Genomic DNA, 15,223 nt, shown 5'->3' with positions numbered 1-15,223 from the left:
TAAAGTTCAAAGTGCAGAGAAGGAAAAGATGAAACTGAAAATTAGCAAGGGCAGCATTATGAAGAGTTGGGTGTATTATCCTAAGATGTTGGTGTTAATCCTGAAGGTGTTAGTGAGCTATAGAAGTTTAGGCAGAAGAAAAAAATCATTCAGTGATGGTGGAACCGGTAGGGGTGATATAGGAAGTCGATTCAGTAGGTCAGACCAAAAAATGACCTGAACCAAGCAAGTGGCAAAAGTGGTTGAGAAGAAGAAACTGACTTGAATTGGATTAAAGAGCAATATAGATAGTAAACAGATAAAGAGATGATTGATAGAAATATTGTAAATCTATATCTATATATGTATACATAGTTCTATAGATATGTATGGTGACTTAGGGGGTGCTGGATTGAGGGAAAGAGAATTATACACCATTCTTGGCTCAGAAGAGGAGACAGGAGGTGGTACCAATAATCAAATATAAGACATATCAGAGGCAGAGACATTAGGGATGGAGTTTGGTGAGCATACGATGAGTTCAGTTTTGAACATGCTGAATTTGAGAGGGCTGTGTGACAACCAGGAGCAGACAGTCAAGAGTTCTGGAGCAGAGAAGGTAAGCAGATAAGCACTGAGTCTCTGGTGGGAGGAGGTAAAAAAATGTACCAGAGGCTTTGAAGATGATTTATTCTTTTGAAAATCTTCCCATATACATTATTTATTTATAACTAATTATAAATAAATGCTAGTTCAAATTCTTTGACCTTATATGTTCAGCTAAGAATATCAGAACAAATTTGCTTTGTTTTCATTCATCTTTTCTAACATTTCACAGCTTCAGGAAAGGCGACAACTTCAAAATGTCAAAAAATCATTATCTGAGTGACCCATCAAGAGCAAAAACAATAAGAGCAGTTGACAGTTTCCTGTTGGGTCCGCCGCCGCCGACCCGAACAGCCCTAGCCTCGTTCCTTTCGGTGGACGAGCAAATGGGCCCGGATTCCTCTTTCCCTCCTGTCCCCTTTTGGAAGGAGACGGGGGAAGAGAGCCATGAAGAGAGGTGAGCACACCACCGGCCCCAAACCAGCCCGGTCTAAAGGACACTCAGATGCGCGGGGGTTCTGTCGAGCAGTTCCATTTATTATCACACAAGCGCTTGCTTTTAAAGGCAAATGGGGAAGGGAGGTTTTTTACATAATCTTATCAGCTTAAAGGTCAAGAGAGCATGCATCCTGTCTCAATGCCTAGCTATTGCAACCTCAAGCGCGGAAGCACGTATTTGGCCAATAAGGGCTAAGGCAAGGTTCCCGCAGACACCCCCACCCTACTTCCTCCCAGCGCCATCTTAGGCTGCCACATTAATACGCCCTTGTGGGCCCATAATGGCGCCGCTTGTAATGTCACTTAAGGTGGCGTTAGTTTTTAAAGCCCGACAGTTTCCATATATCCAGGGCATATTAAAACTACAGGCTAATATCATATATGATAAATATATTACAACCACTTAAAATAATTTGAGGTAGAGAATGTTCTGGTGGAAGCTACATAAATCCTTCAGGAAAGGCCTTTTAGGAAGTGATATTGAAGCTGAAATCTGGAAAATAAGAAAGAACCAACTATGCCAAGGCAAGGAAATGTTGTGTAGAGAGAATAGTATTATATAGAATACTGAACCAAAATATTTCTTAAAAACACACTATTTTATGGAAATTATTTCCTCCACAAGGAAATGCTTAGAAACCAAATGATTTCGATAGTGTGGCTTCTAGGAACTAAAGCCAAGTGCTCAAATATAAAATTCAGCTTCGTAATCACATTTAAGAATTGAATTCTTGGGCAAAAGACCAACCTAGAGCTATGTTGTCAGACTTTGGTTAATTATGAAAATGTTCAAGTTCCACAGACTATATCATAAAAATCACCCATAGACTTCATTAGGGTAACTTGTGGTATCCATTAGGCTACCAAAATGTCTCAACAGTATGGGAAAACACAAATTAAGTATATTTTAGACATCCAATTTTACATCCCCCAGTATATGCCATGGATTTCATTTAGTCTGTATCAAAACCAGAGGAATATTATCAAATGAAAATAAAACCCTATGACCTACATAAATTCTCACTCTCACATATACAGTATAAAAAAATTAAATAAATCTATTACAGCCACAAATTCATGGCAGCCAAATCTGGCTGTCTGAAAATGTGAAGTTACAGCACTGCCATTTTCTTTGGCAGGAATGGGATTAGTTCTAAAATAAATACCAGTAAACAGTCTTCCCCATTAATTACATGTGTAACCACCAGCTGTTGGTCCAAATTAAGGTCAATTTTCTTTTAGTTTTCTATACCCCAATCCCATAATCACCAAAATAGCTGGAAATAATTGAAGAAAGATAACAGTAGTAAAACACTCATATACATCAACATAACTCCAAACAGCAGTGCAGTATAATGTACGCTCATTTAACACCTATTCCACATTTCACTCTAGTTTTAACTGGCAGCTACTCTATTAAAATGCATATAATACAGTACCTAGCACATTGTGGATGTTTGTTGAATGAAATACTAAGATGAAAAACACACAATTATTTTCCTTAAGGAGATTTCAGTCTAACAAGCTACATTTGAAGTTCTTGGGGCCAGTTTTTATAAACTTAGTAAAAGATGGTCTAGTCTCTCCCAGAATATAAATAACTCATTAGTAATCACAGACATTTTTGGAAGCAAATATATAAAATTTACTTAGATATTGACCAGGTGGCTGAAACATTGAAAATATCAGGTAAAATTAATTAAGAAATCCAAAGTTTGGAGACAGAGTGGAAATCCATTGTACAGATAGGAGTAGTGAACATTAATTAATCTGTGCCATAGACTTTCCTAGTAAAAGATCCAGTTGTAACTGGAATATACACTGTAGAAAAATTTTGACCCCCACACAAATATCCACCAAGACTAGTTTTAGATTTTCATGCATATTAATATTTTTTTGGCTTAAAAGTGACCTCTATGACCTAGAATAGTTTTTGATCAGATTTTCATCCTTTATTCTAATGAATCACTGATCATCCTCCTCTGTTAGACCTTTCCTGACAAATTCTTCCCTGCAGCATTCTCTCCTTTCCTTTTTGATGACTGCTTACCATCATGTCTCTAGCTAACACTTACATAATGCCTAATATGCACCAAATCCTGTTCTTTACATATATTGACTCATATTATCCTCATTTAGATCATAAAACGCAGATGCATTTTATTATCTTTATTTTATAGATGTGGAAACCAAGGAAGAAGTAGCATAAGTAACTGGTCTAATGGTACCCAAATAGTAGTAAGTTGCCAAAGAGGGATTTGAACCCAGGCGAAAGGGTTCCTGAGCCCACGCTCTGAGCCACCGTACTCTCTGCCTCTTTTGGATCCCTGATATTGCATATTGTGCTGCAGTATTATCTTGTACATCTGTACTGTGTATCTACACGGCACATCTGCAGTATTATCTTGTAATACTACAGTATTATTTTGTGGTACTATCTCCTCTTCTACACTAGGAGTTCATAACAGAAATCTCATCTTTTTGTCTTTGTGTCTTCACAGCCAATTATTCTCCCTGGTACCTTATAGATGCAAAAACATTTGTTGAATAAAGGAATTCATACTTTTGACTGGAAGGAAATTTCTTGTTAAAGAAATATAATTTTTAAGGTTTTCATAAAGAAGTGAAATTTACCAACGTGATAGTACTATCAAGATAAAGTATTGATCCTTGAAACTTAAAAAAATTCTCATGAAATGTTAATTTACTGATGGTTAAATTTCTGTAAAAGTAATAAAGTGTGGCAGAAGAAAAAAAGTCTATTGGACAGATAAGCACTATTTTCTATGCTTTCAAAAGTTTGAAAATAATTGTGGGGTTATACTTTCAGTCTGGCATGAACTCTAATTCTTTTTCTTTTTTCCTTAAGTTCACTTTCAGTCTAAACTCTGCTCAAGAGGAGCCAGTCTACTTTCAACTACTACAAACCAGATTAGTTCTCTTTTCTACCGTTGTTCTTTTCTCAGCAGGTTACAGCTGGCATGCTGTTGTGCTCAGCTGTCATGGAGGTTGTCTGTTTCCCAAACCAGGTGTTCTCACTCAACCATGAGCTCTCTGCTTGGTTTTCCACTATCATTTATGTCTTACGTATAATCTCTTCAACTGTGAGAATCTTTGGAAAAAAGAAGCAGAAACTGAACCAGAGAGTATAGCATGAGTGTGCTGTCATGTGACATCAGGTTCTGGTCCATAGTAAATGGCCGTTGACTGTCAGTAACTACAAAGTTTTTATTATAGTTTTCCAGCACAGGATACTGTTTTTTCCTCAGGAAATAAATCATTTTGTAAGCACTTTTCCCCACACAAAATGTGCTGGATGACTGATTGATTTTTCTCAGCACTCTTTTTTATTTATTCTTCTGTTTCTTCTGGCTGAGTCAAGGAGAAATAATTCAATTAAGTGAATATGCTCTTATGTACACTGAAACTTCTGATGGTCTCCAAGCATACACGGTGTTGCTTCATAGGGCAAGTCAATGAGAGATAGGGGAAGCTTGAACTGAGGCTATGTCACCAAGTCACAGACAGTCAAATTGTAACGAGCCTTTAGGGTGCACATTAAATATTTGATTGAGAAAAGATTTTACAGTTCATAATTCACAAAACCTGGATGGATTCCTAGGCAGTGGGACTACAGAATGAACTTCATGCAAAAAAAAACCCAGAAAAACATTTTTACACTGACTTTTAGTTACTAAAATACTACATGCTCCTTGTAAACCATTTAGAAAACATGGAAAAGTACAAAAGGGAAAATGACCCCAAATAATCAGTTAATGTGTTAATATATATTTCAAATTATTTTATGAATATATGAATGATTATGACCTGTATACTTTTTATTATCTATTTTGTTCCCTTAATATTATGAACAATTTCTCAAAGCATTAAATATAGTTCTAAAATATATTTATAAGTGACTGCAAAATATTTTGCTGACTATACACTACTATAATCAAACTCCACTTTTGTATACATTTGGTTTATTTGGCCCTTCCTGTTTTTGAGCATTATTTAAAAATAACCACCATAATTTGTTTCCAATGCCTCTGATGTCTCTTAGCCCCAGGCTCTAGGCCTCATCATTGATTTCAGCAACAACTATAGTAGACAGTTCTGTTAGGACTTCAACTCACTGTAAGCTGAGAACATCTCTCCCAAAGCACAATTCTTTCTCTCATGGTGTGGTCAGGAATGCCCAGAATTGGCACTAATTCATGTAGATTATAAGGGGAGTGGAATGGAGGTGGAGAACAGAGGCAAAGCCTGCAGAGTAGCCTCCAACCAGTGAAATATGAGCCCTCCAGGATGAGTGCATCTTCCAGTTGATCCTCAAGACAAAAACCCCAAGAGACATTCTACAAGCTCTTGAGAGGATACCAGGTGGAATCAAGCCCCAGTTATCCTCTGCAGGGACCTTGACGATAGTCACTTGTTACAGCTTTCTCACCTTCCCCGAGTCTCTCTTGTCCTTCACTCCTGCTTCCTGGTGTCACCACACAAGCACAAGTCCTTGTCTCAGGCTCTGCTTTGGTGGCTGGGAAGAGCTAGGCAGTTCAATTAGTGTCCTTTCTGAAATTCTTTGTGCATATCACTTATTATTTCCATTGGTCTGATTGCTAGAGGTAGAATTCCTGAGATGAAAGTCATGAACAAAACTTAAAACAATAACTTTGATGCATATAATGCATTAATAGATTTTTAATTAAAAGAAATACATCCATTGCCTGATTACCATGTGTCTCTTCAATAGATTTTTTTTTTTTGATTCTTTTAAAAAAATCTTTTGTTCTAAGGCAGTCATTTCTTTATCTTTGGGATAATCTTTAATCTTAGAAAAGTCATGCAAGGAAGAGATATTTGCTGGCCAAACTCCATGACAAAGCCTCTGATCTTATAAAATCTTTTTCTCAACCACAAATTTCACTGACCTTTCAGACAAAAACACAACTAAACTCCTCAGAAAGAGTGAAATACCACAATGAAAGCTGTCAGAATTCCATTTCCACTCTTCAGAAAATCAGTAGGATTCACCTTTATTTAGAGACATCTCTTGGTAGAATTTTCCATTTGCCAATTTGCAATCACTTGCAATTTGGTTTGTAGTATAATCTCCCTGTGATATCTGTTCAAAAGAAAGATATTTATTTGAATAACCATATGAGTGCTGTGCTTCGTTTGCCTGTGGAGACCTAACCTAATCGTTCCCTAGACAGCTCAGGTGCAACATCCTCATTTTTAATCCACCTGCTCTGGCTCACATCCAGTGGTTCTGTGATTACATCACAGGCCCATAGCTGTTCCGTGTACTCTGGTTAGGAATGCCTTACAGCAGCTGTCAGGGGACCTCAAGGTTAATGGGATCCTTTCCCTAAGAAAATTGACTCTTTTTACTTGAAAGAGAATCTGCATATAGTCTCTTAGGCTTTCCTGAGCTTGATTTGTATTTTTGCCCTCATTCTCTCCAGCTTCTTATTTTATAGGAATTATGTACATCTTTAAGTGGTCTGAATAGAAATAAAAATGCTCTTTACGAAACATTATTGACACATATCTTTCTTAGATAACACACTTGGACATGGCAACTTTAAGTAGGTATATGATTATGTGTTCTTTTAATTCCTTTACCATAAGATAGGCAATAATTGTTGATTGCATATTTAATAGTTTACATTATTTGTATACATTGTCTTTTCCACAAGGATTTAAGGTATCTCACAAACAAAGCAGAGGTATAAATGTAAATTGAAAAAGAAAACGAGGGCCAAGGTAAAGAGAAAAATATAAATCTGCCACCCCAAATGGCGAATATGAGTACTATGACCAGAGTGTGGTGTCATTAGAGCCAAGAAGAAAAAATGTTTCAAGAAGGAAAAAAAAACAGTAAACTTCGTCAAAGGATTAGTTCTAGTCAGATGAAGACTGAGAAATGTTACTTGGATTTAGCATTCTGGAAATTGTTAATGACCTTGACAAGAGCAGTTTAAATGGCACTGTGTGGACTATGCCTGGAGATGAAGCCATATTGGTGTAGGTTGAAGAGTGAATTGGAGTTGAGAAAGGAGAGACAGCAAATGTAGATAACTCTTTTGACAAGGTTTACTTTCAATAAGGTTAGAGAGAGATGGGGATATACAATCATGTGCTACATAATGATGTTTTGTAACCATTTATATGATGGTGGTTCCATAAAATCATAATGGCTATACCACATGGCCTAGGTGTGCAGCAGGTTATACCATCTAGGTCTGTGTAAGTACACTCTATGATGTTCGCATAGTGACAAAATCGCCTAATGATGCATTTCTCTGAACATATCCCCATTGTTAAGCATTGCATGACTGTGGTTGAAAAGTGATATGGAGTCCAGAGGCACCTAGAATTTATTTTTAATTTGGGAAGTACTAGAGTGTGTTTGTATAAGTGTGGATATCATAAGACGGTTCCTCTTAATGGCATTTCATAAAAGTCAAACACTTGCTTTCAAAAAAATTATTGAAGCCAACAAAACTATCATCTGATTCACTTTTTAAGGAATTTGATATGAAATGTTAAAAATAAGTAAGAGCATTTCATTGCTGTTACCTTGAGAATACCCAGTAGAACACTTAGGGCATCCTGTGTAGGTACAGGTACTATTCAGGAAGTATCTTGACCAACACCATACATAGAAAAAGCATCTCAAAGAAAATATCATTTGACCTTTTTCCCACTATAAACATACTGGGGATTCATGCTATAACTTGTAGCATTTAAAGATAATGGAATTTAGATCTAGTAGCTTTCTACCTCCAAATGTCTCATTTTACATACACCTTTAATTCTTTCATAGTCCATTCAACCCTTTATCCTAGTGGTTTGTCTGGGGCTCTGTGAATAAAGACCCTGATATTTCTGTGCTTCAGAGGCTGAACTTTCAATGAAAATGTCTATACTCTAGTCTGTGGTTATCTCTCTAACACTCTCTTCTCACACACCAAGTTCGAGACGTACTGAACAGCAATGAAATGCCCTTGACTTTGTACAGTCAGCAAAATCTTACTCAAGATTAATTAAAAATATATTTAAATAAGAATTCTTATCCCTGAATTAGTTCTTCCTATTCCTAAGGATACTCTACCAGGCCTTCTTTGCATACCCATCATACTCATTATGATTTCTATCATAGACATGTAATAAAAGGGAGAAAACAAAAGCTTACATAAACTACCTCTCGTTTACAGACTGGAATCTCCTTCTTGGCAGGGACCACATGTTATGTATCCCTGTGTTCTCTAAGCTCACATATAGTAATGCTCAAAATATACTAGTTGAAGAAATAAGAATGAATGAAGCATCATTTGAGGAACTTTTAAGTTTTTATAAAACTATCATTTTCTTATCACTTTAGTCATCCAATATTTTCCTGATTAATCTATTAAATAGGTTTAACTATTCTTTTAACTCTTCCCTAGGTTCTCACCAAATCTTTTACTCATTACTGTTTTCTTTCTAATACAGACCAATGGAAGGTTTTTATTTTTTTTGTAACCTTGATTTGCTTACTTTCTTTAATGATTTTATTTTCATAGAATTGTCCACTGTAAATAATAATATATGTGTTTCAATGACCATTACATGATACATTTTAAAATATCCTTATTTATTTATTGCCCTATTCCTTTGTGATAAAATAATCAAACAACTATGAAAATATGTTCTGATGTGACCTTTCAATGCTGGAATTAATCAGGAGTATTCGGAGGTCCCATCTCAGGGCCAGAGTTAAGATGCTGTTAAAACACCAGACAACTAGTAGAAAAGCCCTTGGAACTAGAGATCTGGCTTAGAGAAAAAAAAAAGTATTACATAATTATTTGTGAAATTAACACTTGTATAAATCCAGAATAAATGTGCAGTAATGGACTGATTTGGTAAGAATAATTTGATTAAAGTTAAGAAGGTAAGAGCACATGAAATAACTATGTTGTAAATCTAATGTAAATTGTGTAAATCACTAAGCTGGGAAAAGAAGATTAACAAGGTTTTCTATAGCCAAGTTAAAGCAATTTTAAATAAGGATGAAGAAGTGTTGATAGACACATATCAACATGAGAATACTGATGACAAAGCAGTTCTGAAGCAGTGAGATCTCATGGCATGCTCTTCTGTGATAAAGGTAAAATTTCCCAGGGCAGGCATCAGATTTGATTCTTCCTCATAGGGAAAAATTAGATAGGCTTCTAATAGCACAAAGAAACCTTAAGGAAACAATCACAAGCGGATGAAATTGAATTCCCTTCCCTAGGGGAAGAGAATGGGAATGTCAGCAAGATTAAGAAAATTGGCTTTAGGAAGCTAATTGTGTGAAGTTTGAAAACTAGTGCAATGATGACTTGGGCTTCTCTTCGCAAGTGGAGTGTGAGGAAGCTGACTGTCAGGATGAACATGGTTCTGCCCACTCCAAACAAACCCTACACGGTTATTTGAAAGCCAAGAAGGGAAACAAGGAGCCAATATGACTAAAGCCAGAACTTTAGATGAAGTTGAAGGGCAAATGAGAAGGTCACTCATAGTTATACTTAGAAAGAACATTACAAAAGGGAATAGTAAAATCAGAGTAAATTAAATACCTAATAAGCAGAAATAAAATATTTAGAGAGAATTCTGTTTTCAGAGAAGGATAAAAATCACAATAAAGGTGAATGAAGATTTTCTTCATTTATTCATTCCACAGACATTGATTGAGAGCCTACTTTGTGTGAGACATCGTTTTAGGCACTGAACGAGCCCAATGAATCACATTCCTCCCTCGTGAATTTACATTTTTAGAATATAAATATATGATAAAAATGTATTAAAACGTCTTCCAATGTATTTCCTGCTATTGTTTGTATTCACCTCAATTCTTTGCACTTTTTACTTGTGGATTTCTGGTAATAATGATTCATGCTAACTCAAAATGATAACCTTGAGGACAAAATTCTTTATAAACTCTAATCACTCAAGTAGGAAGAACTAATGTATTTTAGAATAATATGCAATAATATGGGTTGAAATGTAAATATTTGTCATTATGGTTATTTATTCACTTAACCAGATCATCAAGATATAACGGACGCTACTTATGCCTTTGCAAAATCCACTTTTCCTTTCTTTTTAAGAACATCCTAACTTTTTTTTCACAGGTAATCACTACCCCACACCCAATACACACACCGCTAAATGTCTTGATGAAGTAAATTCCACTCTTCCTCCAGCAAAAGACTCATGACCCAAGACGTAATCCCATTTTCCTTGCCAGTGATTAGTTCAGGATGAACATGCGACCCATTTTGGTTTATGAGGTATTTCTAGTAGATGCCCCAAGTTGTTCTTTAATATTTAAGTAAAGCTATTGACAGATGACACATTTGTCATCATTTGAAAAGAGAAATAAATACATGAAAGGGAAAGTAAACCCTACTTTTCATCTTGTTCCTGAAAATATGTCAAGGCATATTTTTAAAACCTTACCCTAATGAGTCATTTGATGTTTCTTTTTTCTCATCTATCATTTAGTTAAATAAAAAAATTGTAGCTAGTATGAGATGCTCATGATTGCTCAGTGGAACTGCTTTTGTAGGTGATTTTAAATTGATGGATGTTCTATTGGACAGTCCTTTCTTAGCTGATTTTACTTATACTTTCCAAATAGTTCCCAGGAGACCTATGACTCAAACCCTGGCCCCCCTTAAGTTTCAGACATACCCTCACTGTTCCTCGGAGTGTAAAACACATGGCTTTGCTCCTACAGCAAAACTAAAATGTCTCAGACTGAGGCTCTTCTCTCCCTCACTCTGCCCACTGTCTTTGTTTCCAACCATGCTTTGTACAGCACCAGCATCCTCCTCGTTAACCAATCAGAAACTACTCCCTCAACTTCCTTTGTCTCATTTATTCCTGAAACAAATTGGCTATAAAAACCTGTTATTTTTAAATCCAAATTATCTCCCAAATTAATCCACTCATTTCCCTTTCCATAGCCAATGCCTTGTTCAAAAACTTATCCACTCATCCCTGGATTTTACAGTAGCAATCTCTCTGGTCTCTCTGTCTCCTCTCTCTTCCCTATGCTACCATCTAGTAATTTTCTTACCAGGAATGACGTGTATGTGTGTACACGCGTGCATGCATGTGCACACGCATATGTGTGTGAGCACCAAAAGCTTGGCAGAACATGAAGGCCATCCATGGTCTGACCCTTTTATACTTTTTCCAGTCTTGATCTCTGTTTTATTCTCCCTCACGAATGCTGTTTCTTCTTGGCATTACTAACAGGCTTTGTGTGGCTCTATCAGATGCGTATCTGCCCTCTGTAGTACTCGTATCTAATACATACTACACATGAAGCATGATGTACAGTGATTAGGTAAAAAGCAAGTTTGTTTCTGGAACTATGATGTTCGTGAGCCAGAAAAAATACTTGCTCCATATACTAAATTATTATAATAGTAATTTTAATACCACTTTGCCAGTTCATTTTGTTAAGATAACCAGTGAAACAAAAAGGCATAGATTCTAAATACGAAAACATTAAATGTGTAGAAAACACAAGGAAAGGACAGTTTTAACAAGCTAGGGTAATTTACCCTTATAATCACAACAGATTCAACAGGATCTAAATTGGACTCCCTCTTTCAGGTCTATAAATTGACTGGACTACCAGAAAATATTTTCCACAAAATCTGTCTTCTCTTCCCACTGCCCTAGTACAGACCTAGACCTAAAAATTTAGTAATGTTGTTCAGGTTTAGCTCTGTCCATTTCTAGAACCAAGATTCCCTTTCTGATAGTTGTGGCCTTCTGAATACTTGGCATGACTTAAAAGAAGACTCAAGGAATAAAATAAACGTTTATTAATCTCACATGGTGTCTGTCACAGCATGTCACTTATTATATTACCTGTTTGTGCATTTATCCCCTACTCTAATTCGACAAGAACGAAACCTCTGTGAATAGAAGGACCTCACTTAGCTATGGACTACAGCATCCCAGCACCTAGGGCAGTGTCCATTCCATGGTAAATCTTATGAGTAAATATGTACTGACTCAATCAATTACTTACGATATCCCAGTTCAACCATGATTGAAAGAGAAATTTTGACAGATGTCTTATAAATCCTGTTTGCTTACTACTAACCCAAACCCACATTCTGCTCACATTGTCTCCCTCACAGATGTGGCTACATACCCGAATTGTGGCCAATTAAAGTCATGTGTGCCATTTTTGAGACAAAGTTTACAACAGGAGGAAGACCCCCTTCTAGGCTCCCTTTTCCCTCCTGCTGATTTGAAGCAGACAAGGGCCAAGATTCTTAGCCCTTGGAGGTTTGTGGATAGAATTCAGGGAGTTCATAACCTTGGATGGGAACACGTTATATCTTTGTTTTAACTGCTTCTAACTGAAATTTAGCATTTCTTTCACTTATGTTGGCAGTTGACAAATCCCGATAGTATTAGTAGTATCTGTGACTTGGCCACCAAAAAAATCACAGATATTTTCATATCACAGTTCTGCTGCAGAAGATATTGTTTACTATCATCACTACTTCAAAATTATGATGGTTATTAAAACTGTGCTTCTAGATCTGAAAATACAATGCTAATTAAAAAGCACATTTATTACTGTATCACAAATTCATTATATATTTATTTTGATAAATATGTCTCTATATATTTACACCACATTTTCCTTATGCAGTCATCTGTTATTGGACACCTAGGTTGGTTCCATATTTTGGCTATTGTAAATAGAGTTGTGGTGAACATGGGAGTCCAGGTATCCTTTCAACACGATTTCCATTTGTTTGGATATATGTCCAGTAGTGTCATTGCTGGATATATGCACAATGGAATACTACTCAGCCATAAAAAAAAGAATGAAATTCTGCCATTTGTAGCAACATGGATGAGTCTGGAGAAAATTACATTAAATGAAATAAGCCAGACAAGGAAAGAGAAAGGCCACATGTTCTCACTCATAAGTGGGTGCTAAGAAAGAAGGAAGGAAGGAAAGAAAGACAGAAAGACAGAGGAAGGAAGGAAAGACCAAAACAATACATTGAACTTTCAAAAGGAGAGAGCAAACCTAAGGATACTAGAGGTGAGTGGGAGGCAAAGTGGAGGTTTGGGGAGGGATAGGTTGGGTAAAGGGTATAAAGAAAAACCACGATTTGTAATAATGAAAATGCTTATAATAAATAATAATAATAAATGTCACTATAATTGTTTTCATTTATAACCCTAAATATTTTATTTTATGTACTTTAAAACATTATATTTAGAAAGGGTCTTCAGGCACTACCAGAATGAAAGATGGATCCATGGCACAAAAGCAAAAAATGAAGAACTCTGATTTTCAATTGTCAGAGTCACAAGATGAGGGAGTGTGGGTCTCTGAAATGCCACAAGATGAGAGCTGCCTGTTGAAAAGTAGCCCCTTCCTTGAACTATCAAGGGTACAAGAAATAAATTTCTATTGTCTTTGATTCATTATATAATTGGGGGTATATTTGTTAACCCAGACTATCCTACCAAAACTGATATAATACTGCAATATTTTTTTTCAGTCTTCAATCCCTCTGCAATAAAACACTATAAACAAGAAAGAATCAGGAAATAACAAAGATGTTCCAAAGAATTATATGCAATAACCAGAAGAATAAAGCAAAATACTCATATAAGGATTCTATCTGTTCAAAGCCAGTTGAGTTGGGCCTGATTTATTACAATTACAACTTCATTTGTATAATAAGCTTTCTTATAATTAAATGACAGCTTCCATAATTTCAGGCCTCTGAAAGCTTTGGTTGTTAATTCTCATTTACAGTTGGAATTAATAAATTTATTTTTATTATAAGAAAAAATGGATCTCTACTTCAGTTATGACTGAAACAGCTCTGCCACTTGGTGATGTGTATTCAAATTTCAGTTTTAGTACTTTTTGCTAATATTAAAACTGCAAATATAATGGGATAAAGTAATGTCCATATATCAAAATTGTATACCCTTTTGTATCCTTTCCTTCTGCACTGCTAAGCCAGTTGAAGCATTTTTAGTTCTCATTTTCTTTTGAATGTTTTAAGTTGGCCACAGTTTCCAAAAAAACAGATGTGATTCATTTTGGATAAGATTTAAACATATAAATTTCACATGAGTTTAGAGGCCACTAAAGTCATGGAAGAAGCATCTCATGACTTATAAACACAACCCATTCAGGGCAAGTGACCAGTTAAGGTGATAAGGGCAAAAGAAATATCTGAGAGCATTTAAAGTGAACAATTCTTAACCAAACTGTCAACTGGTAAGTTCACGATTATTTCACATTGCTGTAAAATTGCTTTTCTAGGTTTAAAACAGAAAAAATATGACTTGTTATTATACTCTCTCTGCAGCCTCTTCTGTATGCACCACCCTATGTGTTTGCACACAGTCCAAAAATCAATTGCATTCCAAGCATTTTTTTGTTTTGTTTTGTTTTGTGTATTGTTCTCTCTCCACCCATCTGCCAGGACTGCTTACCCTACAAGATTCAGACTTTACAATTTAAAGATTATAAGGATCTTTAGAAGCTAGATCCTTAATAATTTTAATATCAAAATGGGTTTCATTGTGTGGGGGTATGTGAAATTATTTGATATTAATTACATATGCTGTATTAGTCCACATCTATTGCTTATAACAGAATATCTGAAACTGATAATTTATAAAGAAATGAAATTTAATTCTTTTTTTAAAAATTAATTTATTTATCATTATCATTATTATTATTATTTTATATTCTAAGACGTTGTTGTGGAGCAGTTGGGTGGAGAGCGAGAGGGGATGGGGAAGGGGATATGGTGGGAGGAAGAGGCAGGGGGGGCCTGGTAGAAGCCCATGGCACCCTTGTCATTCAGACAAGGGAGCCCAGGGGGCTTCCAACAGCAGCTTGGTCATGGCTTGGTTGGATGTGGACTTTGCATTGGGCATGGCTGAGGCCCTGGGCATCCTCCCAACTCAGGAGCCCAGGGTGCTTCTGGCAGAAGCTCGGTGGAAACTTAATTCTTAACAGTTCAGAGGTGGGGAAGTCCATAGTCCAGGGGGCACATCTAGTGAGGGCCTTCTTCTAGTGGAAACT

The sequence above is a fragment of the Cynocephalus volans genome, chromosome 1 (assembly GCF_027409185.1).
Source record: "Cynocephalus volans isolate mCynVol1 chromosome 1, mCynVol1.pri, whole genome shotgun sequence".
In the NCBI taxonomy this organism is placed as follows: Eukaryota; Metazoa; Chordata; class Mammalia; order Dermoptera; family Cynocephalidae; genus Cynocephalus; species Cynocephalus volans.
The sequence above is the reverse complement of the archived record's forward strand: the minus strand, read 5'-3'. Positions refer to the sequence as shown.